Below are 15,518 nucleotides of genomic sequence, written 5' to 3' on the forward strand. Positions count from 1 at the left end.
ATTCCAAAATTGATTGAATGATATCACTCAAACCGAAAGACCACCAAACCCAACAAAGGTACTAAATGCAACCTAGAAAAGCCACCCAATACATCAACAATGAGAATGAAAATACTGCCACCGCTACAAAGCATTACTAAAATGACAACAAAGTAAAATAATGCGTCCTATAGCTATTGGCTTTTTCGTTTCGTCAAGAATGGCATTGGGTTTTCTCAGGTTTTAAAAAAAATGAGTTGCAATATAACAGATCATTTCGAAATCTGCAAATATTAGACCTGCATTTGAAACTGAGCTATGTGAAGGTGAGAGTCCAAATTCTGAAGAACATTTTTGCATTTTGATATCCCATCTTGATAAGAAGCTCTTCAATTCGCTGTCTCTGCTATTCAGTTAACTTAACTTCATATCTTTTCGTTCTTTTTGTTAATTTGTAAAAACAGTTACGCAGTTTAAATTTTTCTCTGCTCTCACTAGTCCAATTCCTAAAAAAAATTTTTTCGAGCCTTTAATTTCCTACAACTTATGCTCGTAATTTGACTGGTTATCCACTGGTTTTCTGTGCTTTTTGTTTTTGTGTTATTTTTGTTTTTGTAAGTGTTATATGGCAAACTAAAGGAACGAGGTATAAAAAGTAAAAAGAACCACTGATTGTTGCCTGACGGTCGTCTGAAATTCTAAAAATTTTACTATTCTAAAAATTTTTCTGAAATTCTAAACCCCTCATGACCACCCTTACCCACATTACCCCATAATCTTACATTTTTACCCCCACAGAAACTTTTCCCCTTACTCTTAGATCATTTTCACTTTGAAAATCTCGATGGATTGATTCTCACTTTTTTTTATAAACGAAATAAGCAAAAAGGTCTGAAAAAGGTATCTTCTTTCAGCCATTGAAAGTCTGGACAATGGTCTGGTTTTATATGATCAGTGTCCGTTTCAGTGTGGGAAAATCTGGTCAGAGACAATTTCGAGCGCACAAAAGTCTGACAATGATCTGGGATGGTCTCGAGTGCACGAAAGTCTGATCAGGGGTCTGGGCTTGTCCGATCAGAGGTCTCCATGGTCTGGTACCTCAACCTGGGTTGGCTGTCTGAATTGATCTGTAAATTTTGATGAATCGATGGGGTGAATTCAAATTTCAAAAGGTTGAACTGTAATAACGGGAGTGTCTCAATTTTACAAACTCCCATGTATCATAGAACGTATTTTTTCATTCGTTTTACCGGGCACTAATGCGGTTTCAGTTGCTATTTCGATATTTTTGTTTGCTCAAGAATGATAGTAAAAACGACAGCGGTCTCCACAAAACACTGGTGTTCACTAAGCTTCTGAATTTATTGGCTGGCATAGTACTGGTGGCTTGTCGGATCTTCTGAACGGTCCAATGTAAAATAATCTTAGTTTTTCTACTCTCGGTTACTGGTTTTAGTTTCGATATTTATGGTCAATTTTGCATTTCTGATACATTTCATAGGTCAGTTTTTATGTTCATGCCACCACGTTTTCAAGTGTAAACAAATTCTCATAAATATGTCAATTAAAACCGGATAATTTTAGAGGAAAATGACGAAGCTTCAGATATTGTCTTTTGATTGATGTTTTTCAATTTTATTAATGCGGAAACAATGCCGGGAGTTTGTTTTCTCTAAAGCTGTCTTTATTGCGGTTTTTTCTCATTTTCGTGCAAATGCAATGTTTGTTTCTGGTATTGAGAAACATGACAACATTTTATTCGCCATTTGCAAATAAAGCTAAAAAATTCCTGTAATACATTTCCATTGTAAGTGGTGAAATCATATTCCTAATGTGTAACATATCATAGTTATAAACAGAAATAATGCTAGCTGCCTAAATACGCAGGTGGTGTCTTTCGAGTGGAATTATCGTACAATTTAGCAGTTTATTACAACCACTAGCTGTTATAATTGAGTAATATAAGCCATTACTTAATTCCTTTTGTGTTTATATAACGGTCATCCGAATAAACAACAATAATAATAATAATAATCGGTGAGTAACAACTTAGAAGTTATCCTGAATGATTTCAAGCTAATGAAAATTGATCTGAATGGACCCTAACCTCAACCCAAAACGGGCGCTTGAAGGGTTTATTCGCAGCAAAATCTATCGCATTTTTGTACATTTTAGCACCAAAAAATGCGCTCGAAATTTAATGTTAAGAAAATTTCAGAGCAATCAGCTTTTGTGATAACCTAGAAAACTGGTACTCTACAAAATATAAAAATATGAGAAAATTTTTCAAAAAGTTTCAAAAAATTTTCCGTATTTTTATACCCCGGAATCGCTATAAGCAAATTTTTGAAAAGTGAGCGTAGCAATTTACATAATTGCATAGACTGGACAGATGCTGATTTTATTTGAGAAGACACAACAGGAAAGTATAAAATATTTACCCAGAAGTTTAAAGTTTGCTTTTTTATTACGGAAACCATAATAATCGAACAGTAGGGACATCGGATCTTGCAGAAACAAAAAGAAAACCACTCCTAACATTTTTCTGTGAAAATAGTTCTATTTGGATTTTTTCCGGTGTTAAATGGGTTTGGCAAGCTGTGATTACCTTGCGCAGTCGTTATTTCTAATATTTTGTTAAAATATCAACTATTGGAGAGAAATTTCAAATAACTTCAGTTTTAGTTTCCCTAGTCGAGACCTGGAAATATTAAAAGACCGTCCTCCACAGATTTAAGGTATGAAAAGACTGTCCTCGATAGATATTGGGTATGAAAAGAATTTGTCTTGACGTAATGTGATGTCCTGGACTTTGGCTGGAACTAAAACATACGCTCTGGAATTTGGCTGGACAATAAAGGTGTTTTGGAATTTGGCTGGACAATAAAACATGTCCTGGAATTACGCTCGCAACCGTTATAATTACTTGTTTTCAATTTCCTTCAAAGTTAAGGACATGTAGCGCAATTGGTTAAGCATTGGGTAAGATTGGAGAAGGTCACGAGATCGAACCCAGATGTTGTCAGAACTTTTTAGTTGGCCTCATTTTTGCATATGAAAAGCATTTGGCTGGACTTATGGAAAGAATTAGCCTCGAATTTAGCCTCGACCGTGTAATTTAATTTCAATATTTACCCCCACCTGGAGTTAATAGGTCTTTTCATAAATTCCAGGTCTCGACTAGGGTTGTCACTTTTATATCAATATGGCGACCCACTATATTCAGTTATGATTTATCTTGTAACCAGTATGGCAATGCGGGAAACAAAAGAGCTCTTTTTGTGATGCCAATAAGGTCATCACTCTACTTTGTTTGCGGCCACCAAAAAGAATTTAAAACTAGTGTCTTCCAGCTTTTTGGAACATGTTATGAAGTTTTCGTTTTAGGTGCAGACTAATGAAGTAATAAATTTCAGAATGTCATTTTCAGCAATGATTTTTCTTCTATTCATAAACTGTTGTAAGATCCAATGAAATATCGAACTTTCAGAACAAACATGAAACAGAAATCAACTGTTTGGCGATCTTTTTAAATAGTTATATGATCTGATGTTGTGAATACTCGAAACTTCGCTATGACTATTTCCTTGATGAGTTTAAAATGCAAAAAATCTATCTCTTTTGATAAAAATTCTCATGTTTTTACTGTGAAAACTATTGTCTTTTTGTTTTTTTTCTTGACACTCAATTTTTTGTGAAGCATTGTACTGAGGATTATATCCGGCTTTAAGCAAGCCCGTTCTGGGTTCAGCCAGATATTTTTTTGATTTAGCATCACGGTCACATTTTTCATAAACTCGTAAATTCAAAATTTAATTGTTGCATAAAACATTGTTGCATAAAAAATGTATTGAATAATAATTGTAATATACAATTCTGTTGCTTTGTTTAAGTATTTTGTTAGAAAAACTATCGTAAGCAGTCACATTTCAAATTGTACTGTCAGTGTTACCTAAAATGCTACTATCAGAAGAGAAACTGTTCAATGTTTTGACACGATTATATCTCCAAGGATTTGTAATTCAGCATCGGGTTGAAATTAATTTTCGGAAAAAACCATTGCTGGTTGCCGCGTGATAACTGCGCTGTACAGGAAGAGCTATAAGCTCATGGGATTGTCTGTTTTTCGTTCAGTCAATTTTGGACAATCGATGTATTTGACGTGGAAACATAGGGGGTATCTGTGGAAATACTACTCAGCGCAAATTAAAAAGAGTTCCCCAAATTCTGTTTTTTTTATGGGAGTTACCTTAGTTGAAGTTTTCTGTGAACATTCGGCATTTTACCGTAATTTTGTTTATTTTTTTTTGTTCTCATCTAATTTTGGATGTTTTGCCAGAAAATTGAGAATCCATCTTTTTTTAAGATCTTCACATTTTTCAACTTTTCAACATGTCAATGAGAAAAATAACACAATCACTGATTTCGGTACCCGGTATCGCAAGAGTTGCAAAAAAAGAAAAAAATAATGATGAGTTTTATAATAAAAAATTCTCTCGAACTGCTTTAAAAGTGGATATAAAAATTGTAAAATTAGGATCTCGTTAATTTTCAAGTTTCGCTAATTTTTGTTGTGCTCTTTGTTTTCTTATCAAAAAATATCTTTAATGAAAGTTGCCAATGTGCTTTTTAAAAAGCCGTGAATGAAGTTTTATTTCGGATGAGGTCAATGTTTTCCTTTTCTTGGAAATCGGTTGTCTGAGAAGATATTGATTAATTTTTGAATGCCCCCTCTTTTTATCGCTTTGCTCGTCGATTTGAAGATTAGTATCATCATTCACAGCTCCTAGTTTCTTTCTTGTGACACCAAAGAAATCTTGTCTTGTTTTTTATTTTAAATAATAATGGTGTCATCAGATTTTCAAATCCATGTTTTTAATGAAATTGTTTTCACATTTTAGCTGAAATAACTGACGATGAAAAACACAAAAAAGTTTTCAAAACTTTTTGTAAGTTTTTAAATTTTGCCTTTGCTTGTTGTATTTAATCGCGACCTGTAAAAGAAAATGATTCTTGGGGAGGTTTCCTTTCCTGATTTTTATAAAGTTGTTACTGATTATAGACTGCGCGTACCTGTTTTAATATAATGTTTTGGGTTTTTTGTTCTTTTCGTTGTTTGCAATTGTTTTCCGCAATTTACTTCTTTCTGGAAGTAAACGATTTAACCATATTATATTTCGCTATTTCAAACAAAATGGAGTTTTGTCTTTGCGTAAAACAGTTTCAAAAATTGTCTGTGGCTTTATGTGTTTTCAGATTGTTTTCTGATCTTTTTCAGTTAGTTTTCTTTGGTTTTGGTTCCGAGCATCAGGTGGCTCTTTAAGATTTTTAACAGCACCTCTAACACTCCGATAGCAACTCTAAAACTCTAACTCTGACTTTTTTGCTTAACTCTAACACTCCGCTGCAGGATTGATGTTTTTGGTGCCCTTGGCTGGAAGGTTATGTACGGTTTTCTGGCCTATCGATTGATAAACTTTTTGAGCGCATTAAATGCATTTAAATCTATTTGACAATTTTGAAATATAAATATTTTAAAAAGGGTTCAACTAAGATGCGTAATCATAAATGTTTGTTTCATCCCTGAGTTTATTGTTTAAAATTTGGTTTGAAAATTGCTTAGAAGTAGAATGCAGATTCCCATATTTGTTGTCTGACAAAATTGTTTCCACTTGAACGAATATGTGTTCAAGTGCTCGATAATTTTTATTAATTTTAATTGTTTTTATCTACTAGACCTGAAATGTAACTTAGTTTACTTTTGGTTCATTCTATTGAATTAAATAGAAACTGGTAGTAACTTCACTGGTATATATGTTCGTTCTAAATTCAGGATGCATCAAGTTTTTAATTACAAAAACTGATGTACTCTTTATTGTTTTGTCTTTGTATCTGCTTTCGAGCATATCCGTTTGATTTGCTAGAAAGCCAAGAATTTGGATGTGCGGCCTCGGAACATTATGTGCAAACGCACATTGCCAAGTCTCCTCGCTAGATTGCCGTTGCGAAGGGAATTTGTGTATACCATTCAAATTAATCAATACAGATGACCAAATTCCCCCGTGGTCTTATCAGTGGTTATTTATGTCTAGTAGAAGAGTACTTCTGGAAAAGTGTTAAACGCAAATACACACTAAAAAATTTTAGATAAATTTACCGAAACCGGGTTCAGATAATCGGAAGTTCAGGTGAATATCAGGTGTAAAAGCACCTGAACCAAACTTGAACAGTAGTTCAGGTAAATTTTAACCTGAACGAGTTCACGTGTAGTTACATAAGAAGTTTTTTGCTGCATTCAGCAATGTAACAACAAACTTTAGTCAAATAAATTAAAACTAAAACAAAACAATATTACAAATTCTAGGGGAAACAACAACACATCTATCAAGCAATTTCCAGCCGTTTTTAAGTTTCCAAAAGACCGACTGCCCTGAATTAGTTTTATCATCAGAACTAAACTTCTACACATTCTGAGTTCTTGTATTCTCAAAAGGTAAAATCACTCATTAGGTTCAAACTCGAAAGACCTCGATTAATACTCAGTTCTTTAAAATTGTAACAATAAACTGCTACCACACAAACTTTATTATTGACTGACGCAGCCTACTTGTAACACAAGGCCACTGGTTGGCAATTATGTATGATTAATTGGAAATTCACAAATTCACATATTCGCATTCGTGTTCACTGCTTGATTCTTTTTGAGCGTCGCTTAGAACAGAACAATAATCGAAAACTTTTATTTAAAAAACTATCTGAGCAAAAATAAGACAGCAGCTTGAGCTCTTGAGTTTCACCTTCTCATCTCGCGGCTTCTGAAAACGCACAGGTAAGTTCGTACATTGTCTAGCAATTTTGCAAACTTGATTAAAAAAGCAAAATTAAAAGATATAGCAGGTTGTTTTAGACAACTGCGAAAAACCTAGGAACTATTTTTTTTTCTAAAAAAAATTTCTCCGAATAAATGTCATGATTTTTTCGTTTCTGCGAACAAATATAGCTGCTACTCCTTCCCAAACAAGCAGGTTTGTCAATGCCAAGTCAATGCCATTTTAGTCAATGCCAAGTTGCCGATATTTAAGTTGCCGAAATTGAAAAGAGCATAACTAGATTATACCTTATACCTATGTATACTTTTTTGTTTTCCACTTGTTGTGGTCCGTTTCTTTAATAGTTGTGAATTGTGGTTGTTTTCAATTGAAGATTAGAATAAGTTCTTACCACACTAAGTTGTTTTTAGCTTAGCCTTGATGTGCCTTTTTTTTACATCTATAGAACTTCAGTTCTTCGCTTTTATTTTTCTACTATATCTAAAAACACTTCAACAATATGGTTTAAACGATCTACTGCTGTTTCAAAACTATTATAGCCTCAATTTTTGGCGTCTAAAAAGTCTGGTTGCTCATCTTTATAAGTTTATTGCTCTGCTGTAAAAATCTCTCGTGCACTCTAAAAATCTCTCGTGTGAAAATGCACTCTAAAAATCTCTCGTGTGAAATCACACGATTTTTTCTCGGGTGATGAAAAATCACACGATTTTTTCGTGTGAAAAATGCGTCTCGTGTGATTTCACACGAGAAAATATTCCTCGTGTGATGAAAAATTACACAATTTTTTGTGTGAATGAATGTATGAGGAAATGAAGCAATTTTTATAGAAAGTTCAGATTTTTCCTCGTCCTAATTTCCTTTAGAACAGAGGCTGATCTATCCATGATAATTTCATGCTACATTGGGCTCTTTTTAGTGATTAAAGCCAAAGATAATACTTTAAATTGAAAAAGTTGGGTGTAAAGTGGTGCATTTTTTTCTTTGTTTTGTCATTTAAAAAGAGAATCTGGTTACTTCAATGTACTATACGTGAAATCAATGGTGATTTCAATGGACTAAACACCAAACAAAAAGAGCTCAAAAAAAATTTAAAAATTCAATGGATAATGTGTTCAACGTAGATGTAGCGCACTCAAGAGTTATAGGTTCAAAAAGCTTCTTGAATAATGCAACCTCTGTGGGTCTTTTAATCATCCCAATTTCTTTTAGAACACAAGAATATTCTCTCAATTGGATTTTCATACTATTTTGGGCTTTTTTCAGTGATTAAAACCAAAGATAAAACTTTAAAATGAAAAAAATGGGGTAAAGTGGGCCACCTAAATTTATCTCGCAAAACTTTCATGATTAATGAATGCCAATAAACTCCTCGTATAGATTAGCTACGAGATTGCCGAGCAACTCGAGGCATTCAATCCCAAGTTTTTTTAGATCAATTTCTTCTGCTAATGTTGCTAATGTGTTGAAATCAGCATCAGATTGATAGGTAAATAATCAATTTTCCTAGGAAGTTGCATTTGAGACTACAGTAACGTATTATTTGCGCGAAGTCATTTCTTCAATTCAACCTTTTACTGTACAGATTTTTCTAAAATTACAAATAACTTTCAATGTTCATTGCTTTGACGTCTCTTCTTTCTGGGTTTTGGCATGAAAACTGGGCCATAATAATGACCAGTTGAGGCATTCTGGTTGTAATCTTCAGAAAAATTGTTTTCGCAGTTGGGCCATAATTTTGACCAACCCGAGGCGTTTCGTGCCAATACTTGTTTCTACTTCCAGTTCTACAACTGAAGCCCTAATTTGTATTTAAACTGAACCACTCTCTCTCTCTCAATTCTAGTGGTTTCTAAGCCAATTTTCGGTTGCTGAACCGAAAAAAATATTACATGAGAAATCATGTGAAGTTGGCCGAAAAATCGTGTATTTTTACCCGATTTCTCGCGTAAAAAGAATCACACGACAAAAGGTGGATTTACACGAGAAATCGTGTAAGTTTACACGATCCTCTCGGGCTTAACCTCAGAATTTTTCGTAAGATTTACACGATTAATCATGTAATTTTCAGGCAATTTTTCGTGTGTTTCAAACCAATGTTTCATGTGCTTTCACACGAAAAATCGTGTGGTTTTCACACGAAAATTTGGTTGAGAACACACGAGAAATCGTTTGAATTTTACATGATTTATCGTGTGAATCACACAAGAAATCCTGAGATTAGCCCCGAGAGAATCGTGTAAATTTACATGACTTCTCGTGTAAATCGACCTTTTATCGTGTGATTCTTTTTAAGCGATAAATCGTGTAAAAATACACGATTTTTTGTTGAATTCACACGATAAATTTTTAGTGTTCGCTTTTATTTTTCTACTATATCTAAAAACACTTCAACAATATGGTTTAAACGATCTACTGCTGTTTCAAAACTATTGTAGCCTCGATTTTTGGCGTCTAAAATGTCTGGCTGCTCATCTTTATAAGTTTATTGCTCTGCTGTATGAGCGCCAGTATTATCTGATTGATTATGTCGTACGATCTGTCAAGATCCGTTTGAAGTTTTTCAAAGTTTTCTTATCGCGAAAAACTACTTTCTATCTGCTGAAAACAGAAAAATTTGAAAGACTAGGAAGGGTTAATATTTACGGTCTTGCAAGATAAGTTATCTCACCGTCTGTTTTGTTCAGTAAGGTAGGTGAATATGAAACAATTCTTGGAGTTTCAAACAAACGCTTTGGAGCAAACTACTATACCCATTGTTCAAGCCGCAGAAATAATATTACTTAAATGTATATATTAAGGAGGTATATATTACCCTCTTCTTAGGGGCGCACGTTTAGCAGCAAAATATAACAATTTAGCGATCTCCATTGAATGCGGAAATCTTTTTCTGGTCCCGATATGGGTTCACCAGTTACACCTTTTGTTTATTATTGCTGATTAATAACTAGATCAGAAAATTTGGGAAAACAAGATAAACAATAATTCAAACATATTTTTTGTTTCATCCATTTTTCTACAACTGCAGACACTCAAAACACCGCAATTGTCTTCAGTTTAATAAATTCTCGACAAGTTGAACAAAGTGTTTGAACAAAAGTGTTGAACAAAAAATTTTAAAGATCTCGCTCGCGTTTACAATAAAAAAGTATCTCTCAGTTCTCACTAGTTGAACAGTTATTCTACAAGAGTAACCGTTAATTGTTCCGACCCCCACTTTAGTGGGAAGGGAGGAACTATATACTCAACTGGGTTTTTTTTGTTCAGTCAATTTTGGCCGATCGATGTATTCATCGTACAGAATTGTGAGTGGTATCATTGAAAAGCACGTACATCCTAGAATATAGAATTAAAAAGATTTTTTGATTTTTGTTTTTTACAGGGAGTTATCGAGTATTAATGTTTTGTGAACATTCAACTGTTTTTGTTCACATTTTCAGTAATTTTTGCTAAAATTTGGCACAATTGGTAATATAATTCAAAATAATTTTAAATTTCTAACGGCAGAGTGTTATTGCTACCGTTAGAGATATAAGAGCGTTGCTTAATTGTTTTTATGAAGTTTTTTTGGCTAAAATTTCTCGATAAAATTTTCAAAATTTGAACTTTTTTTCGTCAAAAATTGGCACAAAATATGCTTTTTCTGTCCACTTTGTAAAAGTTTGCTAGACGTAGTGACCTATAAACCCTAACATAGACTTCCTAACCTCCAAAAGAGCGTTACATGAATTGAGACGCCCTATGAAAGTCTAAAATCTCTGGAATTAAAACTTTGCCGTTTTTTGCATGTTTAACTCGATAATTATAAAAAATGCTTCGTTGTTTGTTGGGCGTGCGGAAAAATTGGAGATAGGTGCGATATTTTCATGTATTCCTAGAATCAGAAACTTTCAATTTTTATTTTAGTGCTGCCTTCTTTCAAAAAATTTTGCTTTTGTTCTTTTAATGTTAATTATTGACAAAAATTTTTATTCACGGCTCCATTAATGATAATTCCCGCTTACGTAAAGATGATGTTGAATGTAGATAGAGTCTGTTTTCAAAGAACCATAGGGTTTTAGTGGTTTTGAGGAATGTATTTGTTTTAAGGAAATTTCACTGATTTTTTTGAATTTGTCAATTTCTTATATTACTTTAGTCAATTTTGGGTATTCTCAGTAAATGCAGGTCAAACTTTTTTTTTCCTATAAAATATATGTAATTTTGTGGCGGAGTGTTTTAACGGAAGGTTTTCTTGCTTTTGGTACTGAGAGTTTTCATACAAAATTGTATGATAATTGTGCGCAATGGCCCGTTTTTGCTGTTGTTCTTGTTTCTTTGGTAAATTGTCACAATAGATAACAGTCTAACTGAAAAACGCTTTACAAAATTTGGAATTGAAAATTGTTTTTGTTTTTGTTCCTATGGTTTTAAGGGCTGCGACATCATTCTCTTGCAGAACTTGGTAGAGCTTTTTATTTTTGCCCTCTGTTTGTTGTTAATTGTTGTTGTCGTCTGCCAAATTTTTGGTGATGAAAGGTCTCAGCGGCCAACTATAGATAAGTCTTTGAACCTAATAACTGATATCGATAAATAGTTAATGGCTTATTGACTTTGAAATTAAATTCCTAAAAAGAGAGTAATAGTATTCTTCAACTTATCCCTTTTGTTCAAATTCGGGTTTATTTTCGTATATTACAATGTTGTATCATTTTTGTAACTTCGCAAAATTTAGAGCTTTTTTAATGTTTTGTTGAATCAAACAAAAAATTCTCGGTTGTTTAAACGTTTTGACTGATGTCTTCAGGGCTCAGATGATTTGTTTCAGAAGAATTTTACGAAATTTAGATACTTTTCATTTTTTTTGGTTCTTTTTGCTGTCAATTTATGACAGTCGTTTTACAAAAGGACTTTTTGATGATCAAATGAGACGCATGTGAAGATTTTAGGTTCTCCTGGATAATTTTTTATGAATTTATAAATTTAATGGTTTCAACAATGTGGTTTCGTATTCGTCAAAGTTGTGCGTGAAATTTTTTAGTTCAGCTTGTACTTAATATAATCTTGTAGTCCTATGATTTAGTCTACCTAATAACAGCTGCAATTAGTTTTTCAGTTAATTGCAAGACATACTGTCTACTCTTTCAGTCGAACGTTTTTGTTGTTCATGAAATTTGAAAATTTTTGTTTTTTTTTTTAAATAAAAGACAATAGATTTTTGAGAATTGCCAATCTTATTTCTGTTAACTTGTTAACTTGTAGCTTAGCATCTCTAATGACAGGTCACGTCATTTATCTATTGAAATTCATTTTGCTCTTCATAACGGTATTATTTTCCTCAAAGTGTCTTTTTGCTTCTTGGTACAGCCAGTTCTAATAAAATGGTCGTGATTTTTGAATATTTGCCCATTTTTTGTAGGTTTTTGTTTTCTTTTCACAGTATTTCAATAATGGGCGTCATCTGATTGGCATTTTTTTTCACTTTATTAAACGCAATCGAAGATTTTCAATGTTTTTTATGAACAGCTGAATGTTAATTGACTGGGACATGTTTTCGTGCAAAATTTTTCGTGCAAATATTTTTCTTTTTTTGCTGTCCTATGACATCTCCTGGGTAGTGAAAGGTTCTCAATCGCTCTCTATCGAGGTATAAAAGAATCTCTCAAGGATTTCAGTTGATGCATAATGTTTCTAATCAGTTCGAAATTGAAATTTTTTCTTTTCAAAAAAGCAATGTTTTTTTTTTAATTTTTGCCCTTTTGCTCATTTCTTGTCGAAAGTTCCATATTTTGTTCTTATAAAGTACAGGTTAACGTTCTTAGTATACGTTTCATCTGATGCCATCTTGATTTGGCTTTTATTGATTTTCAGAAAATGGAAAACGAGTTTTGGTTCTAATTAATATTTGAAATTATTTGATTTTTATCGCCTTTTCTGGTAGTCATATTATGGTAGTCACAGGTCTCCTAGGCCCTCTAAGGTAGATTGTTCTATTCATTTATTAGTTTGTTGAACGACATGTTGCCGTGTTATTTTTTTTATCTCTTCATTTGGTAGACAATTAAGTGAAAATGTAGATGTGCGGGGTCTTAACTTAATGTGCGAAAACACATTACCGAGCCTCCTTGTTTTAACCTAAACATTTAAAATGTTATTAAGTGGTCCTAAATAAGCGGTTGCTCATTTTATTCGGCAAATTGTGCTATTCTACGGTTACAAATTTTCGGATGGAACTCAATATTATTTCAGCAAATTGTATTGCCAGATTTGAAATTCGTAAGAACTGGCCATCAAAAAGTTATTTTTTTTTCAAAAACGTCCATTTTTGCTTCTGTGCGTACTTAACTCCCTCTGCTAGATTAAATTTACATTTGTTGAATTTCATACAATTTTTTTAAATAATTTTAACCTAGATTTTGCTGTCATAACCAAACCCCGCGTTTATTTCTTTTCTTACACTCACAAATAAGATCAAATAATAAAATGAGATTATGATCAGATGGTAAAATTTTTGCAGATAAAGATGGCTATTATAGGCGTTCACAAAAAAACTGAAGCTGGAAAAGAGTGGTGTTGGTCTTCTAGGGTAAGAAAATGGATTTTGAAAAATAGCAATTCTGTTCAATTTCTGACAATTGTCCTAATATTGAGAGTTTGCGTTCTTCTTCCGTTTTCTACGGTGCCACATCTACGGTGGTTTTGAAGTCGTGGTTTTCAGCTCCCATAGTCAAGCGTATTTATAAATAGTGGCTTGCTAATTTAGTTTTACAGCTCAACTTTCTCATCCTCTTTAAGTGCAAATCATCCTGTTAGCTATTTCTTCTCTTCAAGTTTCTAGTAAAACTAAATTTATTCTACAAAATTCTTCAACTTGCAAAGTGAAAGCTTTACTCAATTCCAATTTCTCACAAACATGTATTAAGTCAATTTTGTGCACGTGAGAAATAAGTTCCCTTGTGAACATAACTTTCAAAGTCGTGACTTTTTGAACGTATATTTAAATGTTCTGAACTTACTGTGCATTTTTAGAGGCCACAATTGAACCGAAAAGGACAACTTCACGATGTTAAAAATCGACTTTCAATTTTGGACTGCTGTTTTGATGGTCAACGCTTTGTTTGCGATTAAATCAACACAACAGAGCAATTTAAAAATTTCAAGTTCCCGTGGAAATTTATTTGTCATTTCTCCGACAAATGATAAAGACAACTTTCCAAAATTCTTGACGAGAATTACCGTTGAGTTTAGTGAGCCGTCATTTATCAACATTTACGATCCAAGGAAAAATGTCACTATTGTTTCTGCAAATAAGTACTTCGGCTTGGAAAACTTCGAAAGCGATTTTGGTTTCGCGTTATCATCAAATGTTACATTATCAACGTTATCTATGCATCCCAGAAACTTATATTTTCAAAAATCAGAAGTTTCGACAAGGTTATATTTAGTAGCATATCCGCAAGAAATATCAGCGAAGAAACCAAATATGGAACATTTAGAAGCAACCTTTTCAGTTTTCGGTCAACATGGCGAAAAATCAAACTTCAGTTTGACAGTTTTAGCTGTAAATGAAATGAATAACGCTGCTTTTAATGATCATTTGTTACCCGTGTCGCTGAAAAACTCCGAAAAGTTTGAAACATATCGATATTTATCACCAGATACTAAATCGGACAACGGCCAAGACTTGAATGTTATATTGGTAATGAAAAATAAAAGCAACTCGTTTCTGACTGAAATATTTATTTTTATTTGTATATTTTCAACGTGCCTTATATGGGTTGCTGGTTTCAAACTTAGCGAAAATTTGCCTCCCAACTATACACTTCCTGCAGTTACAAAACTTTGAAAGTAGAATTGAAGTTTTGTTATCGTTGTGTTAAAAATATTGTCACTGAACTACCATATCAATTAAACAATTATATGTTCATTTTATTATGTTTCAGTTCAGTAATATTAATCAATTGTTTTAGAAAGACTCTTCAAAATATTTTAGCCTCATATTCAGGTTAAAATATATTTTTGTTCCGACCCATTTTAGAGGTGCGAGGAACTATATACTCAAATGGTTTTTTTTTCGTTCAGTCAATTTGGCCAATCGATATATTCATCAAAGAGGTTTGTTAGTGATATTACTGGAAAGCCTTTTTGAATTTCGTTTTCTGTCTACGGAGTTATCGAGGTTTAAAGTTTTGTGAATATTTGACTGAGTGTTGTTGAACTGTTTGGTCCACTTGCTAAAACTTGTGCTGAATTTTTCATACTCCGTTCTTTTTTAATACAAAATTTGCACGAACTAAGATTCTTTGGTCCACTTTGAATAAATTTGCCGAATTAGCACTAGTAACTCCTGACACAATCTTCGTTAACTCAAAAGAAGGCTAGTTTTACTTGTGGATCCTTTGAGAGTGTTCTTGAATTCAAATTGTGCTGCTCGTTCTGTGCTAATTTAGCTCAATATTTATTCAAAATGTTTCCTTCATTTTTGATATTGACTTTTTTTGTCAAATTATCCATATCCACAATTTTTGAACAATTACGTGTTCCTAATGGACGAAAAGAAATAGCAAGGCCCGTTTTCGTTTTATCGTTTTGTCTCAAATTCCAAAAAACATTCAGATTGTAATCAATCGATATTATTTTTTTACATATTTTTGCACTTTCTTTGTTTTTTCAACGTTAAGTACAGAAAGAACTGTTCACTGTTAAGGAAAACTATCTAATTTTTTTATTTGA

At 32.9% G+C, this 15,518-nt stretch overlaps 1 long non-coding RNA gene across 2 annotated transcripts; it reads left to right on the forward strand.

Moving 5' to 3' along the window:
- Positions 1-1,836: 1,836 nt before the first annotated feature.
- Positions 1,837-14,758, forward strand: LOC142337143 (uncharacterized). 2 transcript variants are annotated; one of them, XR_012758931.1, is made up of 2 exons: positions 1,837-2,016; positions 13,815-14,758. It is a non-coding gene; the product is annotated as an uncharacterized LOC142337143 (long non-coding RNA). The 2 variants fall into 2 exon arrangements; XR_012758932.1 differs by lacking the exon at positions 1,837-2,016 and adding an exon at positions 6,683-6,808.
- Positions 14,759-15,518: the final 760 nt, after the last annotated feature.

This window comes from Convolutriloba macropyga, chromosome 3 (genome assembly GCF_964194025.1).
Source record: "Convolutriloba macropyga chromosome 3, txConMacr16.3, whole genome shotgun sequence".
Classification (NCBI taxonomy): Eukaryota; Metazoa; Xenacoelomorpha; order Acoela; family Convolutidae; genus Convolutriloba; species Convolutriloba macropyga.